This window comes from Hyaena hyaena, unplaced genomic scaffold, assembly GCF_003009895.1.
Source record: "Hyaena hyaena isolate Hyena2069 unplaced genomic scaffold, ASM300989v1 scaffold_649, whole genome shotgun sequence".
Lineage (NCBI taxonomy): Eukaryota > Metazoa > Chordata > Mammalia > Carnivora > Hyaenidae > Hyaena > Hyaena hyaena.
This window is the reverse complement of record NW_024081280.1, coordinates 1,108,265-1,117,417: the sequence shown is the minus strand read 5'-3', so window position 1 is coordinate 1,117,417 and position 9,153 is coordinate 1,108,265.

Here is a 9,153-nt window from a genome sequence, read left to right as displayed (position 1 = left end):
GGAATATGAAATTCTAATTGCTTTCCAATTTATTTCTCTAGGCTTATCTCTGACTTCACATATCTGATTTATTACATTATATTTCCACCATCTTCTACTTACATAAAGTCTTTTTATGCTTTTTGCTGATATTCTTCTCATTGTCTGGAATGCTTTGCCTTAATTACCTTTTCCCCTTCTGTACTGGGAAAGCTCCTATTCTTTTTTTGAAAACATATCTAAAAGTATTATCTCTTCTGTGAATCTTTTCCTGTCTTCTCAACACAGAACTAAGAGTTGATAGGCTTTGGCTCATAATTTTAAAATATTAGAGTACTTACACATAGAAATTCTTATTTTCTGTAAGAGGATATGAAATTACCAAAAATCAGAAGGCTGTGTAATATTCCTCTTTGTAATCCGAATGTCTTAATACAGCCAACTGTTTCAATCGCTTAAAAAGATTACTTCTTACTGAGTGCTATCATATTCAAATTATTTTTGTAGACTCTGTGGTTATAATAGTTAATGAAAAAGGAACATAGCTGTCCTCAGAGGAAGCTGGGACTAAGGGTTCTGAGGAAAGAAATGAACACATAAACACATACATAATTAAAATTATTTTAGAGAATAATAAGTACTTTGAAAAAATTAAGACTGGATATTGGGTATAGGGCCTGGGGCAGAGGAACAGAATCTCTGTGAAAAAGACCATCTCTGTGAGGGGACAAAGATGGGATTGGAGATATGAGCAATGGCCAGATCACTTACAGTCATGTTGCATGTACTTCTTGTGATGAGCACTGGGTGATGTATGTAAGTGTTGAGTCACTATATTGTACATCTGAAACTAATATTAAACTGTATGTTAACTAACTGGAATTTAAATTAAAAAAAAACTGTAAAGGAAGAATCATGTTTCGTGTAATAAAGAGTTCTGATTTTATTGTGGTTATAACTGATAGGCATTAGAGAGCTTTAGATACAGGAATAATGTAATAATGTAATTTGTGGTTTAATATGTTAACATGTTCACATGGGTGCTGTATGAAGAACAGACTGTGGGAGGAGTAAGACAGGAAGCAGACCGACACTATGCAAGATAGCCAGTAAATATACATAGAACACAATTATTGAACAAATTTCTCATAAATAGAAGGATTAATGTTTCTGATACTTCCATGTAATTGACATAAAAATTACAGCCAAGGGACTGATTGTCTAGACATAAATATACTTTTTTTAGATGTCAACATATCTATAATTTATTTTTATCAGCTGTGCAGTTGTTGATGTTATTACAGTGTTCCAGAATCCAAGGAGTAATTAGCAACATTCTTGATGGAGACACCACTCTTTTGATTAGACATACAGCTGGTCACCCCTCTCCATCCATTCATGTCCAATGCTTTCTATTTATTTATACAAAAGCATACAAACTACTGGGGAATATTAAAAATGTTTTCATAATAAAAGGGAATTAGAATGAAGTTGGTTATATACCTTTACCCCCGGTTTTCTCTTTGTAGCAGAAAATTGGTGTCTTGTTTAGGAAGTGTTTCTTGTACCACATATGTGTCAGGAATGGACTGAATATCCCTTAGGAACTGCTTCTACTCATAAACTCTTTAATATTATGTCTAATATTTTCACATATCGATAGAATAAAACCATCAGCTCTTTGCAAAATGTAGTAAATAGTATGTTCTGAACAATATATTTTGTCCCATTAAGAAGATTACAGTGATTAAAAAGTACTAAAGGTATGTATATTCAATATCTTTTGGTATATAAAAATGGGAATTTTAATTTGGAATAAAATGCCACAATCATTAACCTACTTTTAAGTGAGATGTTCATTTTACAATTCTTTTTTTTTAACCTTTTAAAAATTTACCGAATTTTTTTTTGAGAGAGAGAGAGAGGGCAGGGAGGGGCAGAGAGAGAGGGAGACACAGAATCTGAGGTAGGCTCCAGGCTCTGAGTTGTCAGCACAGAGCCTGACGTAGGGCTCAAATTCAGAAACCATGAGATCATGACCTGAGCCAAAGTGGATGCTTAACCAACTGAGCCACCCAGGATCCCCATCTACAATTCTAATACAAGGTATAAAGTCCTTTTTCTTAAAGAAGCAGGATAATATTGGTGGATGTATCTTCTGTGACTTGAGATCCTATTAATACAAAGGAAAAATAGCATCATTATGAAATATCTGATTTAATGAAAAAAAACTTCCACAATGACATTTTTTTCGCCTTTATTCAATCCCACATATGGATGAAATCATGTTATATTTGTCTTTCTCTGTCCAACTTATTTCACTTTGCATAATGCCCTAAAAGATCATCTATATTGCTCCAAATGGCAGTATTTCCTTCTTTCTCATGGTTGAATAATACCTTTCTCCACTCCATCTAAACCTTCTTTATCCCTTTATTTGTTTATGGACATTTAGGTTGTTCCTATATCTTAACTACTGTGAAGAATGCTGCAAAGACCATGGGAGTATAGATATCTTTTCCAGATAACGATTTCATTTCTTTTGGATATATACCACACAGTGGGGTATACTGTAAATCTATGTTTAATTTCATAAGAAAATTCCATATATATTCTGTATTGGCTGTACATTTTCATGTGCTGTTGGCCATTGGTAAGCCTGTTTTGGAAAACATGTCTGTTCAGTTCCTCTGATTTTTTCTTCCTTCCTTCCTTCCTTCCTTCCTTCCTTCCTTCCTTCCTTCCTTCCTTCCTTCCTTCCTTCCTTCCTTCCTTCCTTCTCTTTCTTTCTTTTCCTTCCTTCCTTCCTTCCTTCCTTCCTTCCTTCCTTCCTTCCTTCCTTCCTTCTTTCCTTCCTTCCTTCCTTCTTTCTTTCTATTATTATTTGTGTTATTGAGTTGAAGGAGTTCCTCATACATTTGGGATATGAAGTCCTTATCAGATATATGCTCTGGAAGTGTTTTCTCCCTTTCTTGAAGTTAACTTTTCATTTTGTTGCTTGTTTCTTTGTCTGTAGAGAGGATTTTTAGTTTGAGACGTTCCTATTTATTAATTTTTACTTTTGTTGCTTGTGCTTTTGGGATCATATCCCAAAAAAAAAACATTGCAAAGATCAATGTTAAGGAACTTTTCCCTTAATTCCAGGAGTTTTATGGTTTAGATCTTACATTTAAGTCTTTAATCCATTTTAACAAACTAATTTTTTATATCAGTCATATCATGGGGCACATTATTAAGCACTTGTATAACTGATAAAATGAAGTCTCAAAACTAGTAAGCAGTATTCAAGTCTACCATCTTAAATGCTAATATACTGGGTGAAAAGAAAAGCCAAGCCATGTAGTACATAAAGAGACACATATCCGAGAATGTCTGTAAATTTTAGTTAACAAACACTTATAAAAAATAAAGCAAAGTCATTTTCCCAAAATTTAAGAAGGGCAGCTTTGCTGTTTTGCTATTTGCAGTATTTGTTGGAACTTACACACTTCTACACTTCCAGTTTAAGCTAATAGGACATTTAAAGAGTATCTTTAAAGGCAGCAAAACAATGTTCTTATTAGGTTTGGGAAATCCCCAATGTGCTCAATTGTTTCTATGAATTATATGGATTCAGAAAAGAATGAGAGAACCATGAGCAAGGAGATAGGTATAATCCCAAATCACGGCCTGAATATATTTCTACAATCCTCAACTGGATGTATCTCAAATACTCAATTTCCTTTGCCTACTGTTTTCCTTTATTTTCCATATTAATGTTGGCTCTTAAGTTCGTTTTGGCTTCTGCACATGTTTGAGGGCTTTCCATGAATAGAGAGCTCTATTACAACATTATTTTAGTTTTATTTGAGAAAAAACATATCTATTTGTTTGTTGACCTTAGTAGAATGAAATGGTCACATCTCTCAATTTATATCCATTGCCTTTTAATGCTTCCCTTAGCAAATCTAATATATTCATTTTATATTGTGTTCTGCAATTTTTCAGTTCAAATGCATGGCCTTCTGTTCCTTACTTAGGAAAAAAGCTCTCAAGACATGTAATATCTATGATTTAAACAGTATTGTCATTATTACAGAGATTCAGTAGGAACCAATGAAAATATCAAAACACTTAAAAGTAATTTTATATACATAATATCACTGAAAGGAGATCATGTGGAAACAGCCTAAAATATTAAACCAGTCTCCAGCATGGCAAGGCTAATATTTTCTGCCCCATATCTTCCTGAATGAAGCAAGTCATTTATCATAAATGCTAACTCTAGAAAAACTTCAGAATTGTAAAAGATTCTAATAATAGTGATTTTATATAGCTACAAAGAGAAAATGGAAACAACTCAATAACTTAATAATAGTTAACTACAAATGATATGTGATTCAATCTTGGAATTAGACCAAACAAATAAACAAAAAGCTACGTTATATATTTTAATTTTAGATATAAAGATGGGTATACTATTGGCAGAATCAGGTTACTGAGCGAAAACGCTGAAAATGTGGAGCCCATTTGAACATTTCACCTTCAGTGTCTTAGCAAAAAGGACTGGTGGTTGTACCTAGAAGATTTCATTGAACCTGTATCAACAGGGTCCTCTCTGCTCTTTTCTCATATATTTAGTCCTTAAACTCCCCTCAAATTCACTAGAACAATACTTTTTTTGTCTCTTTAGATATTATAGTGTGTATAGAACAGTTGCTTCCTATGAGTCAAATGTTTAATCATTGGAGAAGTTGTGCTAATCAGGATGTAAAGGATGAATTCCATTTCAATAAAAATGTAGATGTCCATTTCTTTAAAAATGTGTGGATATAGAGACTTGACTTAATATCCATACTTATAAACATTTAATCAGGGATGTGCTAGGGAATGGTTAACAGCCTGCTCTTAGGAGTAGGGGGAAGCCCTGATGTGTGTCATTTGTCCATTTCTGTCATGATAATAGTCCCACCACTGCTAATTTCAAGCTGGTTATATGATGTCACTAAACAAACAGTTGAGAATGGGAAGAGATGTGCCCAGTCAGCCCTAAAGACGGCATGAGCTGAATCTAACACATCACACCAGTTAAAGATCACCTACTATGTTAGGTGTTGGGGGGAAAGAGAAGAGTTTTGCTCTCAAGCCATTTAATGTATCATTAGAATCTCATATCCTATATACATAAACATATCCTTTTTGTTATCAAATGGGGCAATAATGATAATAGTAATGGTAAACACTATCCTTCACTGAGCATTTACTCTCCTCTGAGCATTATGTTCATATCTAACTACAAACAAACATATTACACATACTACATAATATATAATTAACTGAATCCTTAGTATGTGATGGACATTATTCCCAACCCTTTACTATTTCTATGACAGGAGTGCTATTTTTCTTTCATTCAGAAAAAGAAAACAAGGCCCCCAAACAAACAAACCAGTGTCCTACAACTGACACATGTGAATCTAAATCTGAATCCACATAATGTGAGTTCAGAGCTATCATCTGTCACTCTCATTACCTTATTGGTAAGAAAATAATTGATATTAGAGGCCAGAAAAAAGAACCAATGCTCAAGGCATAGTGGTCAAAAGTGGATTCATACTTAGGTGACCTATGAACACTTGTTCTCTTCAGAGTTTGTAATCAGTAATCAATGGTGCCAATATCACTGCCAAATCATGGTAAGTAATCATGTTATGGCATCTGCTTCATGAAAACATGTAATAATATATTAATTATAACAAAACAAAGATATTAAGCCACTAGACTGATACATTTATATGGAAATTATGATTTAATCCCTTGCATAATTTCACCAACAAAATGATAAGCATAATCTCCTGAGGGCTTTATTGTAATAAAGGGTTTTTTTTAACTTAATGTAGAAAATAATAATTTCCTTGTCAACCATGTAAAACAACTGGACTCATTGCCAAATTATTGAGTTACTATCTTCAAAACTAAGTGCACCTTCATCTATTTTCTTCCAGTACTTAGTATCACAAGGACATCTAGTGGAAGCCATATTTTTGTCTCTCTAGTGTTAACCCCTCTCACTTTCTCTCTCTCTTTCCCCCCTACTGCTTGAAAGCAGGGAGATTTCAAGGGGCACCTGGGTGGCTCAGTTGGGTAAGCATCCGACTTCAGCTCAGGTCATGATCTCACGGTCTGTGAGTTTGAACTCTGTTTCAGGCTCTGTGCTGAGAGTTCAGAAAATGGAGCCTGATTCAGATTCTGTGTCTCCCTTTTGCTGCTCTTCCCCTGTTCATACTCTCTCTCTCAAAAATAAACAAAAATTTAAAAAAATTAAAAATGAAAGCCGGAAGATTTCTTTATATTTTTAATAAAAAATATATCTCTAGAGCCTAGACTCTAACAGGGTGTGGATCTCTTTTCAAGGATTTTTCAGTGAATATGCTGTGCACTTTAATCTGCATGCCAAATTGTTTCCTTTAGCTGTTTTCTGGTAGTTTGGGTCTCAAACTAGCTCTAGAAAAAAGGGTACTAATAGGAGGGGGAGTAATGTGCAGCAATGTGCTCCCCCATCAAGTTGACACATAAGAGTGTCCCAAAGTCAATCACATAGTAAGAGTGCCCACTGCTCCAATTCTGGATTGATACTGAACTTGCGATTCCTCAACAGGGAGAAAGGACATTGGGGTGAGAAACTAAGTGATGTTCTCCTACTTCTCCATACATTGGCCCACTGTTCTGGTGATAGAGGCACCCTGCTCTTTGTAAAGCCATTCTATCAGGTTTATAGGTAGAAAATATTTTGTCCAGATTCTGGAATTTCTATTAGTAATTCTATATTTTTCTCAGATTTACTCCCTCATAGGTATGTCTCTATAGTTATTTTAATGAGAAGTTGAGAAAGTAAATGCCAATTGTTTCAAGAGGAATAAAATTTTAAAACTTGTCAAAGGATTTCTTAAACCATTTTTTTCTTTGGACTATTTCTAACATACAAGTTCTATTCCAAGGTTGTCATCACTCTTCAGATCCTACAAGATTATTTCTTTGTGTGAATCAGGTTTAGTCACTTGGATCAGAATATGCCTAAGAATATCTGCTTTGGTCCTTTGAACAACTGTAGCATAGCGTTGTGTTTTAGTTCACCATGAAGAACAAAATTAAATTAAAAAAATTAATAACTATAAAGCAAGTAGCCAGTACTCTTCTAAAGAATACATGTAAGTTATTTTATTCAATTTTCAAAACAGTCCTAACAGCAAAGAACTATAATTATATCTGCTTTAAAGAGAAGAATGTGGTAACTTTGGGAGTTCATGTAATCTGCCCCTAGTAACAAACTATAAGACACAAAGTCAAACTTAGAACTAAGTTTTTGCCTAACTTCAAGACCTGAACTGTGATTTACAGAGGTAAGTGATGAGCGTGTATCAATACTAAACACTAAAATAATAAACAAGACACAGGGAGCAGAGTGCTTGTATATTACTTTGTCTAATACAAAAGTACAATTAGTCTAGAAAGCCCCAAAGGTAGTCACTTCAACCAATAACAAATTAAAAATTGGGGGGGAGAGGATATGAACTGTTTTGACAATAATAGGATATTCTTTAGTTTTTATTTAAGAATCATCTATTTTTTATTAGGCTCATATTTCATAAAATGTCAGAAGAGAGAAGTTTCCGAGCTCAACTCTTATTAAAATTCCCTAAATATACAAAAGTCAACTTCAATTTGTACACTACCCTTTGCATCTTATGATCAGAGAAAATATTTATGGGAGATAGAAATATATCATGATGACACAGGTTTTTTTCCCTTTAGAGATGATACTGATGGCAGGTTTCATTGTTGATGATTAAATAAATCGAATGTCACAGCCAGTATGAAAATCTTGCTGTTTCCGCAGAGCTTGCAGAAGATATGTGAATGAATAGGACCAGCCCTTATTGCAGACCAACTATGATATCTGTAATTTCTGTATCCTTTCATATGCAACCTATGTTGCTAATGTCATATTTCCTAAAATTAATGGGGTTTCTATGGTGCTAGGGCCCCTACAATTAGTAGGAAACTGTAGCTGATCTGCAGATATCTGCCTTGCATGATATACAAAAGATGTATAGATATGTATTTCTATAGACAGAAATACAACACATAAAAGAAGTGTACTTTACATGTCATATTGTCATTTCTACATATAGTCACAGATGATTAAAACAGATTGAATAACATCAATCCAAATCTCGTATGTGATCAGTGAATGGGAAGTACCCCCACCATCTACATGTATACCACCATGTGTACCAATACCTTTTAACCACAGTTCAAGTTCAATATATGTTTCTTAAGTATTTATTGAACATTTTCTATCTTTTCAGAACTATGAACAAGTTAGTTTATTATTCCATATACATACCACTATACTCCATTTATTGTCTAATGCTATAAAAATTTAAAATGTATTTTGTAGGTGCCACTGGAACATGTTATTCACTATCACTGAACAGTGGTTTCAGTAACTTACCCCCCATTTTAGTATCTTGCATAGTCACTATCAAAGAATTGGTTAGAAATCACAAAGCAAACATGCACACTAGGATCTCCTTGAAGGAAGAAAGCTATGGTCTTTCTCACCAGAAAAATGCAATGAGAAACATACACGTTACTTCCCATGAATTCAGAAACACATCCTAAAAGCTAATGGCCTTCAAGGTGAGAAAAACAAAACAAAGCAAGATGAAACGAAAACACTATTACAGAATACTTGAAACATGATAAAGTACCTGGTACCTGACTTACTCTCCTAACATCAACAACTACAAATTTGCCAAAATATCTAAAACAGCTGTCTTTCAGATATTTGACACAAGACATCACAGTACTGTGATCCTTGAGAGAGAGGAAACAATAAAGGTGAGAGTACAATTGCCCTGGCATTCTGCCTAGACTGGCATTATCTGCCTCTTCAGGTCATGATACAGGTAGGAGAAACCCAAGCAGAGCATGGTGGTCTTGCTGGATTGAGGAAACAAATATTCAAGTTTGGGGAGGCCAAAGCATGTGGAGCTTTAGGAGCAAAGTACTAAAAACAAAAACAAAAACAAAAAAAAAAAACAACTATGTAGCTAACCTTCTCCAGAAATATGCGTAAGAGTGCCTTGAGTATTTGGATGAATCCTAAGAAGTATACAAATAGGATTGAAT